This window comes from Myotis nattereri (assembly GCF_964212035.1).
Source record: "Myotis nattereri genome assembly, chromosome: 14".
NCBI lineage: Eukaryota > Metazoa > Chordata > Mammalia > Chiroptera > Vespertilionidae > Myotis > Myotis nattereri.
This window is the reverse complement of record NC_138089.1, coordinates 35,808,147-35,821,156: the sequence shown is the minus strand read 5'-3', so window position 1 is coordinate 35,821,156 and position 13,010 is coordinate 35,808,147. Positions and strand designations below refer to the sequence as shown.

Genomic DNA, 13,010 nt, shown 5'->3' with positions numbered 1-13,010 from the left:
TTCCCCATCTGTAAAGTAGGTATTACAAGGGTATACAGTTATGTAATAGGATGTCCTTATTTTTTTGGAAGTGCATACTAAACTATCAGGAAACCTATGGCTTATTTAAGTCCATGGTTTGTTACTGGTTCCTCCAAAAAATTAAAGAATGAGAGGCAAGTAGGGTTTCATAATGTAAAACATTAACAATGTTGAGTCTGGGTGGTGGGTAAATAGATTGATCATTATACTAATATTTATACTCTTCCTTATTTGGAGTTTTTCCTAATTAAAAAGTTAAAAAAGGAAGTGAAAAGAGAATCACTGGACAGTTGTGGAGCATGTGAGTTCCTTACTGTACCTGTCTTCGCCTCTCTCAATGCAATCCTATGGAGTGCACGCTGCAGGCACTGCCCCTAGCAGAGCTGTTGCTGCTGCAGGTGGATTTTGGGGGTCTTGGTGGTCTCCATGGTGCCTTGCTTCAGGCTAATCCCCAGCAAGCTGTGCAAGGCGGGGCCACGCTGCTTGAACACCTGCCTGAACTTCCTCTTCTACAGCTTCTTGTGGGAGCTCAAGTCACACGTCTCACAAGTCTCATATTTTGTTCAGAAACTTTAGGTTGAATAAGAGCCAGCTTTTTATGAACAGGGAGGAAAAACACTTTTTGTGAAAAGGGAGGAAAAACAGCTTGCTAACATTGATTCAGAAAAAGACGTGAACTCCTCGACAGGCTTAGCCCTGTTGAAAAGGAATATGAAAAACTGGAGTCACCTTTGAAGAATACTAGCCTAGAGAAAAAAATAATCAGAAACGGAAGGAAACTGAAAAGTTTAAGGATGAAATCACTTCCCAAGAATAAGACTTGAATGGAGAAAGCTCTATGCACAGAACAAGAGTAGTTGGCGGCTGAAATGATAAGAATGATCCACTCACTAGAAGAAAGAATTGAGTCATCACACCACAAGCAGCTTTTCCAACCAATGTCAGGCCAACAGCCAGTCTCCATGTGGTCCCCCCTAGCAGGTGGACCTTCATGTTGAAAACAGAGCTCTCCTCCCCTCGAATGGGGTCTCACCTGGGCTACATTCACCCATACCTTCCTCCTATCTGAATTCTTTTTGTCGTTGTTGTTAATCCTCACCCGAGGATATTCTTTCCATTGATTTTTAGAGAGAGTGGAAAGGAGGAGGGAGGGGTGAAAGAGAGAGAGAGAGAGAAACATGGATGTGAAAGAGACACATCAATTGGTTGCCTCTTGCACGCACCCTGACTGGGCCCAGGATCAAACCTGCAACTCAGGTACATGTCCTCTTAATCAAGAATTGAACCCGCAACCCCTTGGTGCATGGACTGATGCTCTAACCACTTAGCAACACCGGCCAGGGCTGAATTTATTTTTGCCAGTGGATCCAAGGGGACAATTTCTGCAAATGATTCTTTTTCTTTCTCTGTCTCCCTCTCCTCTTCTAGATTCCCCATTATTGCCACCCTTGCATCTTGAAAATAGAAGTGAATTCATTCTGGACTAACAAACAAACAAAATATTCCAGAACCATTCTGAGAACTTCTAGACCCTATTGAAAAACTTGGGACATTTTTTTTTATCTCTTTAAAAAAAAATAGCTTTGGAATGATTTCTCTTTCATTATTGGTTGAAAAAATTAATGCTACGTAAGAGACTATATACTTGTGCTCAAATTGAGCTTGAGGGGATGTGGTTCTCAATGTTTTGGAAATAACATTCACATAACAACTTATGAGTAATATTTTCATTTATTTTATTCTATAGTTAGTATAAATACTATATTTTAATTTCCATTATTATAATCTCATCAATAATAGGAATAATACATGTGTGATTCAGTTATAGTTATTTTAAACTGCAGAAAAAAAGTTTTTGTTTGCATAAGGATGCACTTACTGTAGTTATAAAGCAAACGTAAAAGTTAATTTATATCTATCATCTGCACTCTCTTGTTCTTTGCAGCATGATTCACAATAGCCAAGATATGGTTACAACCTAAACGTCAACAATGGATGAATGGATAAGGAAAATGTGACTTATACAGAATGGATAACAACATGTGTTATATACAAACAATGGAATATTATTCAGCTTCCCGCGTAGAAGAAAATCTGCCATTTGCAACAACATGGATGAACCTGGAAAACGGTATGTTTCATGAAATAAGCCAGTCACAGAAGGACAAATACCACATTATTCCATTTCTATGCGGTATCTAAAATAGTCAAGCTCTTTGAAACAGCGAGTAGGAAGATAGTTGCCAGAGACTGGGGGCGGGGTGAAATGGGGCATTGCTATCCTGCAGGTAGATGGGTATGTTCCACAGGTCTGCTGTGTAACACTGTCACATGTTCAAAGCCAGATAAAAATGGAAATCCTGAGCTTTTTTGCTCTGGTATTATTTTCATTTGAGGCCAGAAGCTTGAGGTCGTATGCCTCCTTTCCAGAAAAGTAGAATCTGCTTGGGGGGGAATGCATTCTGAGGGGTGGAGAGTCCCCACTGCTCCGAACTCCAGCAGACATTTAAGACATTTTTAAATTTTCTAGGTGAGACAGGAAATGAATTGGGGCCAATCACAGTTGCTGATATTCAGGTGCTGTTCTTTGCAAGACTTGCATTTAGCATCTGTCAACTAAGGGCCTTAAAACTCCTTCCAGCCAGCAGTTTGCTGGGTTATGGTCCATGAGAGCTTTGACCTGGCTGAGGAGGAATGACTCAGAGGCGCATGTGGGTCAGCAATCTGGGGCTTTACAGAGGCGCACATCACACGCATCTGACACTATTTTTAGGAATTTCAGCCTTCACACCATTGTTCCACATATGATAGCCATCTCTATGTCTGCGCATATTCCTCTGATGTGAATGACAAGTCTAAAATTAAATCCCTTTTCTTTTGGATTTACTGTTCTTCTGATGTCACCACTGCTGTGCTGCAAAAACAAAAATATGTTACACAGATTTATTTTTAATAATTTCCTTAAGAGAGAGGTCAAGGGAGCTTTTCTGAGCAATTCCTTGAGAGCTGATTCTGGGGGTAATTTTTCTGTCTCAGGTGATGCCAGCAACTTAGACACTGCTCTGTCACATTTTGTGGAATGAATGGTTGTCCCCATTCCAGAGTATCTGTAATGGGAATAGATCCTCATCTGTCAAAAGTGATTGGATGCCATTCAGCAGAAAGACAATTTGATTCAAGCCCTTTTTTCCCTCTCTACCAAGCAACTAACCAGCACCTCCCTCTAATTCTGAGAAATGTCATGGTGTATGGAGAGATCATGAACTTTTTAGTCAGCAAATTGCAATTTGAATCTTGAAATTGCCACCCATTGTCTGTGGCCACTTAGGAGAACCACTCTATTTTTCTGAACTTCTCTGTTGAATCATAAAATAGGGTTGCTGGGAGAATAAAGTGAGAGACTATACAGTGTGTAGATGATAGGGACTTGGTCAAGTATGTTTTCTCCCTACTTGTTAGCCCATATTTGAGAAGTGCTGAGTGACAATGTCAGTGTAAGTGGTGGAACAAACAAAACCCAGTTGATAACTTGCACATTAATTCATTGAATCGTTCATTCAGTTAGTACACATTGATTGAGTGTTTTCTTAGTATTGTCCTGAGAGCTGGGAATTAGACATGAGCAGGACTTGGATCCTGATACCCCATTCCCAGCCCCTGCCCTGGAGAAAGCGAAAGGCAGATGCTGTTCAGCAGTCAAGCTCAGAGGTGTAAGTGCTGAGCAGATTCAAAGCCAAAATAGCACTGATGTCCCAAGGCCATTTGTGCTGGTCAGCGTCCTCAGAGTCAGTCCTGCCCAGGCCCCACAGTCTCCTGGTGACGACATAGGACCACTGTTTTGCTGACGGACAGACATAGGGTTCCTAAGATGAAAGTGACTTAATGCTGCCCTGGCTTATTGCGTGGACTGTGGAAAAGGCCGAGACTTCCTTCTATTTTCAAACGTTTTTGAGGGCAGATGAGATGACCTCAGACTAAAGCCAGAAGACCTCCTGGGTCTACATGAAATATGTGTGTCTTCTTTGGCAGGCTGGGACTCCGTGGAGGGAGGTGTGTGTGCAGCGTGTGCCTTCACCTGTGACAGAGCAAATGTGTACTTTTGAGCGAACTCACAGAAAAAGCAAGAATGCCCCCTTACTCTGGATGCTGCAATTTATACATTCTGTAGGCTGTCTGGTTTTAGAGTCATAATTTTTGTTTCAGACCAATTAAAATGTAAGTAGAAGAAAACAATATCATGAGTTGGTTTATAAAAGAAAAGCTTTCCAAGTAAGGAGAGCAGTAGTTTCTGAATGCTGCCTTATCTCTTCATCCCTTCTCTTCATTATTTACCTTGATCCTCAGTGTGCATGCACGAGGTTGATGTGACGATCTTCGTTTTGCATAGAGGTAAAACTTGGATTTGAGAGGCAAATAATTTGCCCAGGGTTATACAGCTGGTAAACGGCCAAGCCAGGTCTGTCTGACTCTGAAGCTCACAAGCTCCATGATGCTTTCTGCATGGCACCAGCTCTGTGTAATGTAAGTAAAATGTGTGTGATATGACTTATAATATGAACATGTGCAAAGTGCCACAGGAACTCCACCATGGGAACAAACCCTTCTCCTAGGGAGGGCATAAAATGCTTCACAAGACAGCCGTCTCATTTTAGAGGCAAAAGTAATGCAGTGAAACTCAGAGAGGCGGAGACTTGCCTGAGGTGACAAAGTGGCAACAGTAAAACAGAACCTAAGGCTCAAACAGTGCTTTTCCGATAAATAAGAACATGCTATCTTATTATGCCCAAAGTGTTGGGGCTTCACAGCAGCTAAAAATAACTTTAGGTCAACCAGAAAGTAGAAGACCAAAGTTTAATGGTGCTGGGAGGAAATTGGTCCCCAAGCCATTTGGGTTAGCCAAGACTGGTTGCTCCCAAGTGGTAGTTCCTCTCTGCCTTTGATCAGGTGTCAAGGTGGAAGCTGAATATGGCTGTGAGTGGAACATAGTCTGACAGACAATCATGAGTCCACACATCAAGTCCCTTTCTCCTCAATCAGTGTGAATCGTTGGTCCCACTAATTTCTGACCCAAGTGCTGGGTATGTGAAGCATAAATCACGCCTATCTTGAGACATGCCTAGCTTGTATCATAGAGCTTATGGAAGCTTACCCATGTTTGAAGGCATTTGTGGTGGTGGTGGTGGGGGGGGGGGGGTTGTTGCTTGTTTGAGGAGATATTAATAAAAATAAAGCCAGCAAAAGCAACATGATTGTAATTAATGCTAATAAAGGGAAGAACCAGATTGCTGAGTGCATCTGCTCAATCTGGCTTTTTGAGTAGTTGGCAGGGATTTCATTTTTGGTAAATGGGAGATAGTGCATCAGGGCTATTACCCATTTCTAATACCCTTACACACGGATAATGATGGCACAGTTTCTGTTTCCAGACTTGGGCAGCTGCCCAGTAGGTTTTGTGTAAAAATGGGATCAAATGTAATCTGCGTGAGAAAATTGTTCTTGATGTTCTGTACTACAAGTACCCCTACTTGGAGCCTGTGTTTTGGTTCTCTACTGTCATGTGACAAGCTTGCTGAACTTAGTGACTGAAACAACAGTTTGCTCTCTTCATGGGATTTTAGGGTCAGGAATTCAGGACACAGTGGAAATGCTAGTCTCTTCTCCATGATGTTTAAGTCTTTGTTTTTGCCTTCTCCTGCCATATAATTATTTGTCTTTGTTCATCAGATCATTCTCCATTGAATTCTAGGGCACATCTAACGGGGGCATGCCATTCCCTGGGAATTAGGAGGAGGCATCGGGACAAGAGAGAAAGGAAGCCATGAGATCGGTGTAACCCTGAGCAAAATAAAATAAACACTACACTGAAACACTGAATTGTTTCATGAAGGGAACAATATTGGGCATCAATTTCTAACATTTGGTGGAATTAGAATATTGGTCATCCTTGTAGTTGGGGGTGTTGAGTAATGGCTGGAAGAGAGGCTTCTAGGCCACTACAAATGCTACTCACTGATCTCAGTTGTGTGTTCTGTGAAATTCCATCTGTCTCTCAGTTATGATTTGCCTTTTTATTTATTTTTTATTTTTTTCTCACTTGTGATTTGTACACTTCTCTAATGTTATACTTTAATCTAAAAGTTCACCCCAAAATTCCAACCCAGTGTGTGTGTGTGTGTATGTGTGTGTGTGTGTGTGTGTGTGGCCTTTCTGTAAATAATTATTAATGAGAATTTAGACATTTTACCTGACTAATAATATAGATAAAAATGAGAGAAAAAAATGAAGATTTCAGTGGTAGGAATTGACAAGGGGGATTGTTAGTTTTATGCCAGGGAAAAAATTATGATGATGAACCTCAAAGTGGTTGAAATGTGATGCAGGGGAACTTTTAAGTATGGATTCTTTTCATCTCAATTTTCCTAGTCCTCTCTGAGCCCTCTGGACTCTGCAGAGGAGTGAAGGTGGGATACTTCTGGAATTCCCATTCTTGTTCTAATCTCCCATCTACTCCAGGAGGTGCTTTCACATAGTCTATTTCTGTGACTCTTTGATGTGTCAAAAACCTTCAAGACTCTGAAAGACCATTTGAAAAGAGTGGAAGATGTACAAATGGCCCAGGAGAGAGGCCACATGCCTTTCAGAAGAAGTCCCACAAGAAGAAAATTACAGCTAGTCTTTTGAAATGCTTGTCCAGGCAGGGTTTGGTGACTAAGAGTGGGGGTATTTGAAGAAGATGGCTTGATTTCCCACTGTGAGGCTTTCTGGGGAAAAAAAAAAGACATTTTGAGCTCAGCTCTGACATTCTGCACTTCATCTATTATCTCTGGTCGAGTGAAATCCCTTTTACAATGTTCCCAAGTACAGGAGCTAATTGCAGTAGTTCCCCCATACCTTTTTTTTATGATTGAAACTTAAAGAAACACAGTGTTTGTTATACTGATAATCAAACAGTAGTTGGTCTGCTTTACAAATCTATTCTTTCATAGTCAAAGTCATTCATGTTATTCAGTAAGATGCCTCACCCTAATTAATTCTCACAGCTCATCTTTGGTACTTTTATCTTTAAGAGTTTTATTGGCTAGATACTGTATTAATTACTTATTGCTATGCAACAGCTCCCACCCACCCACAATTATTTATTTTGCTCACAAATCTGAAATTTGGGTAGAGGTTGGCAGATATAGTTCATCAGCTGGGGCTGGATCATATACTTTCAACTTGACTGGAGGCTGGATCATATACTTTCAAGATGACCCACTCCGATGACAGGCAAGTTGATGCTGACATTTTTATGATCTAGCACTGGAAGTCATAGTGTCACTTCTGATGTGCTCTATTGGTTGAGGTAGCCAAAAGAATAGATCTACTCAGATTCAAGAAGAGGAGACTTAGATTCTATCTCTTGATGAAAGAAATGACAAGGTTCTAAAAGAGCCTTGGGAAATGGGAGATATCGTTGTGCCACATATGTTGAAATAGTGACTATCCCAGAGGATTGACAAGATGCTCATCAAACAAGAGTGCATCTTTCCACATACATTCATGAGAGAATTTCCATGCCAACCACCAGAAGGAGGAAGTATCAGAGGACTACTATGATCTCTCACGCTACACTTCCTCCTCCTTTCCTCCCCAAGGAACAAAGTATGGATAATTTCCAGCCCTTGCGTTGAAACTCAGACCTGGCTGAGTTTTCCTCCCATGAAAGAAAGGCTGAGGCAAATACGTACAATATGTCATTGGAGCTTGTGCTTCTTGTCTTCACGTGGAAAGAAAACTGAGCGAATCCTGTATTAGCAGGCTATCTTTCAAATTCGCTTTTATCTGGATGGGTAAGTTGGGATTCTACAGACCCCTAGATTGGAACGGGGAAGGGAGAGAGAAGGATTTACCATGTTTTTTTCATACAACCTTATGAGTATTAAGGCAGATATTGTTCAGTGCTTCTTGGCTCCTTGTTGTTATTTACCAATCGATTAAGAACCCAGGCTACATAGAGGGTGTGATTAGCATCCTTAAACTTCCAAAATGTATATAACTAAAGTTCAAGCTATGGCTCAAAATTACTCACTTAAAGGCAATGGAATGTGGAATAGACTACAAAGCAAAGATTGTACTGTTGAGCGTGTGTTGAAGAGCAGGAGGTCATGTTAGAAAAAAAGATTACAGATTTTATCTGGAGATTTTTAGGAAATTGATCAGTTTGAGCCTTTCTCCTAGCCCAATCCCATCTATTGGCAAGGAGGTCCCAGACACCTTCAGGCTACTGTCACCCTTTCCCAGGAGCCTCACAGGTTTCCTGAGCTAGATGTCCACAGTGCTAGCCCTGTTGTTGGCTACATGACTCTCCTACTCTACAATCGAAGATTGAAGCGCCCAGAAATTCAGCCATTCAGTCTGCCTTTATGCTCTCTTTTATTTGGGACATTTGGGCATCAAAGTTTTTTCCAACTTCTCCCACTGAGGCTGTGGATCTTGGAGGATGCTTCTTTTATACCCACTTGGCATTCACCCATCTAGTCAGTCAGTCTGTCAGTCATTCATCACTATGTATTATATGCTGACTGTGCCAGGCATTGCTCATGACACTGGGTATAGGATTGTGATAAAACAGATCTAGTCCTTGGCTTCATAAAATTTAAAACTATAATAGAGGAAGAAGACAATAAACCACAAATAATATATAGACCTCCCAAAAACTGAATAATATATAACTCAAATTGTGGTAAGTTCTCTGGAAGAGCTAAACAGGGTACAGAGAGACAGAGTCAAGGCGAGGCATCAAACTAAATAAGCCCAGCATCTTGTCTTATTCCTGCTAAGTTTTTTGGTGGAGCTACATTCCTATTTTGTCCGTGCCCTATATTGAATAATAACAACAACAGTAGAACCACTAATAATAGCAATCCTTAACACTTATATAGCACTGACTATGGCCCAGGCACTTTTGTAAATAATTTTCATATGCTAACTCATCTAACATGGCATTGGGTAATGGCCTAGATAGCACCAGAATTTAAGGTCTGCTATCACCTGTACGTTATGGTCTTGTTCCTCTCCTCCCATCACAAACACACACAGACCCCCGTCCTCATCTCCAGCAGCTTCTCCCTGCAGCCCAAGAGGAGTCTGAATGAAGAATGAAGCGGCACATCCATTTGGTCTGTAGTTGTGATGGCGGACCTCTTCCTGCGGCACTGCTTCCACCCTGGTATGTGTCCTGCACAATTCCGCCACTCCCTGTTGCTTTCTTCTGGTGTGATGTGCCCAGAGAAGTGCACAGATGCAGCACTGATCCACCCTTTCAAGGAGCCATCTCATCAATATGTAGCTGGAAACGAAGATAACTATTGCAAAGATAGGGAACACGAAGTTGGAACATTTGGGTATCAAAATTTGGAAATCTCACAGGAGAGATCAACTTTGGCATACTAGTTTTCTAACATATTTTTAGAAGATGAATTATTTTTAAGTAAAATATTATTTGGAAATTCTAATACATAAGACAGAGTGTGAGTGTGGAGACCCATGGTCCAGCTCTACCTTTCTCATCCTTAGATTGTCCAAGTCAGCTACAAGGAACTCAGTGGCTGTGTAGAACTCAATTTTCAAACACTGCACTTGGCAATAAAGAGCAATTATGAGTAATTGAGTAGAGGATTGACATTTTTTAAAAGTGTATTTTAGGGAATTAGTTTGGCAGTAATATACAGAGATAATTGAATGGGGGAAAAATGAAGTTGAAGACTCTAACAGACTGTTGTTAATCTCCTCACTTGAGGTGATAATATTAATACCTTGTATGATCTGATCATTAGAAACCTATCATGTACATTACCTGTTCTCCCCTACAACACTGCCATGTGATATGCAAGAGGAATGTCACTATCTTCACTTTATATTTGAAGAAGATTCATTCATGAGGACCATATGAAAATATGTAACTGAAAACTACAGTTTGAGAACCCCAATAGTTCTCAGTTTGTAAGCTAAGTTCCTGCTCATACTTCCAAGGTAATAGCTCTCAGGTGTAGACCTGAAAGAATGGAGCACAGGACAGATCTATTGCAATAGAAAAAGAATCGTTGATCCAAAGTATTATTTCCCAAGATGTGTTCTTGGGGTGTTTATAGATATAATCATGGGTGTTCTTTGGAGAAACTGAATCTTCTTCAAATGAGGTTGCAAAACACTGGATTCAATTTATGTTTTTAACCATAGTACTGCTCAGTGATTTAATAAGCAAATGTGCATTAGCTCTAAGCGGGGCATAGAACATAAAGAGTTGCCCACACTTTCCACATTTTTTTTTTTTTTACATGGGGCTGTCTTTAAGGATATCTCACGGAGTTTAGTAAGGTTCTAGGAAATGAATTTTGGGAAACAGTGGTCTAGACCAGAGTTGACAAACCTTTTTTAAACATCGTGATACTAAGTATTTTAGGCTTTGCAGGCCATATCGTCTCTGTCTCAACTACTCAACTCTGCTATTGTAGTAGGTAAGTAGCCATCAACAGTGGGCAAACAGGTAGCTGTGTTCCATTAGGGATACTGAAATTTGCATTTCACATAACTTTCATGTGCCATAAAATATTATTTTTCTTGGAATGTTTCCAACTATTTAAAAGAATAAACTCTATTCTTAGCTCTTGGGCTATATAAAAGAGCCAGCAGGCTGGATTCTAGGACTTTGGGCACAACCCAAGAAGGACTGGATGCAGGGTGGGAGGATGTATGCAGAGATAGGTGTGAGGTGGAAGGTATCTGTGGTTTGAGCAGGAGTGGGGATGGTGGTGAAGGCTGGCCTTCTTGCCCGCAGAATGCTGCCTCGGGCTTGGTACTATTGTAAAGGATAACTCTGTGAGAATTCCAGTTCATCTCAGCTTCCTGTTTAGCCGGGGCCATTTACCTGTGGCAGCAACATCTAGGGTAAATTCAACACTAACTCTCAGGCAAAATTAATGACCCAAACAACAGTAGCAAGGCGGCTCATTGACTCTCTTGTCTGAAAAGAAATTTGTTAGCCATTGTTTGCCATCTAGCTCCTTGGTGAACCTTTGGTGAACCCTTCTTAACAGCAGGCCAAAAATTGTATTTTGGCCCTCACCTAAGGATCTTGGTGTTATCACACTATTATATGACACCCATTTATCTCAAGGCATTGTGTGAAATGAAATGAGTTATTTGTTAGTCATACTTTCTAGTCCTTCCAACCTAATTGTTGCAAAAACCTGGACATACACAATGAATTTTCAATTGAAGCAACAACTTTTACTCTCTCATTTTTCTCACCTCAGCCTCATTTGCCAAAATGCAGGCTGAAAAGGATTGAGGACAAAAAAGGCAGAGAGAAACATTTTGCCACCCTACCTCTCCCAAACTCGCTTCTACCCAAAAGGCGAACAGCTTAAACCAGGGGTCCTCAAACTACGGCCCGTGGGCCACATGCGGCCCGCCGAAAACATTTATCCAGCCCGCCGGGTGTTTTTGCTGCCGCTGCCTGTCCTGCTTAGCAGCCGACTCATCCCGGGCCCGCAGTGCGCATGTGTGGAATGTCTGAGGGACAGTGAACTGGCCCCTGTTTAAAAAGTTTGAGGACCTCTGGTTTAAACAGTATTCTCCCCAAAGGGTCAGTAGGCATTTGTCCTTTTAAAAATATTTTTTCTTATTATAAAACTAGAGGCCCAGTGCACAAAATTCATGCACAGGTAGGATCCCTAGTGGCTACCCTCTGCTGGTTGGGGCCTCCCTCCCCCCAGCTGCCTGTCGCTGCCTCCAGCCAGGGCCTCCCTTCGCACCCGCCTTGGCCTGGCACCACCCACTCACCTGCTCCACCATCCCCCCATGGTCCTGCTCTCATCTGGGCCCATCAGGGCCAGCAACGCCTCCACTGCCGCCCGCTGCCAATGCCACATTGCCGACGCCCGCCATGTTCTATGCCACTCCCTTGTCGTCAGTGCACATCTAACTCCTGGTCAGTCGAACTCATGCCCATAGGGACAATTTGCATATTAGCCTTTTATTATATAGGATAAATAAATGTTCATGTCAAAGACTTTCAAAGGAACAGAGGAGAGAGAAAGAGAAGAAAATCCACTTTAACCCACCACCCAGCTATAACAGCAGCTGGTGTGTTATTTATCTTCAAAGTCTTTTGAAGAACATTTAATAAAAATGAACCTATTCTGTACATACTGCTTCAAAATAGAATTTTTTTTTCACTAAACGAAGCAATTTTCCAATGATGGGTTATAAGCATTTTGGCCTAAATTGGTACTTCTCAAAGTTTCTTCCACAGAATACTATTTCTTTGGGCAATCAATATATAATTAGAAAATGGAAGGGAGGTTATGGTCAAGTGCATTTGGGAAATGGGAAATGCTAAGTTAAATACAGTGAAACGGGCTTCTTTACCTCAGGGCTTCCAAGTATCTTTAATATGTTGGTGAGTGTTATAAATAAATTCTCAGGATGAGGACTAGAGTGTGTAGTGTTTCCCAACTCATTGAACCACAAAACTCTTTTCCCCTCTAAGAATCTCATAAAACTCTCTTCTGCTGCATGCTGAGAAATGCTGGCCAAAATCTTTAGGAGCTAAAATCAAACCCTCTCATGTCTCATGGATATTTAAAGCATAATTTTTCCATTTCTAAAAAACTTTACAAAGTTTATTGCAAATAACTTACTTGGAAAAAAATCTAACTGAACTTCTTGTAGTAATTCTTCATATTGTTTTGCCTTTCTCAGTATAATCCAACAGATAACATTTAACTTCAAGGTAAACCAGTGGTAATATATTATTGGTTGAGAATAGATGGTCTACTGGGAAAAATAACAATGTGAATATTTTATTAAAGTTATTTTTGTTTTGCTTTCTTTTTAATAGACTTTTTAAGAGCAATGTTAAATTGATAGCAAAATTGAGAGGAAGAGATTTCCCATATACTCCCTGCCCCCACACCTGCCCAGCTTCCCCCTTATCAACATTC

General features: G+C 41.1%; 1 protein-coding gene across 1 annotated transcript in view; it reads left to right on the top strand.

The window, feature by feature from the left end:
* The first annotated feature begins 1,966 nt into the window (after nt 1–1,966).
* TMEM108 (transmembrane protein 108) overlaps nt 1,967–13,010 on the top strand; it is a 299,567-nt gene continuing 288,523 nt past the window's right edge. Inside the window, exon 1 of the mRNA XM_081106361.1 lies at nt 1,967–2,152. The gene's annotated coding sequence lies outside the window, so the exon portion shown is untranslated. The remainder of the gene's footprint in view (nt 2,153–13,010) is intronic.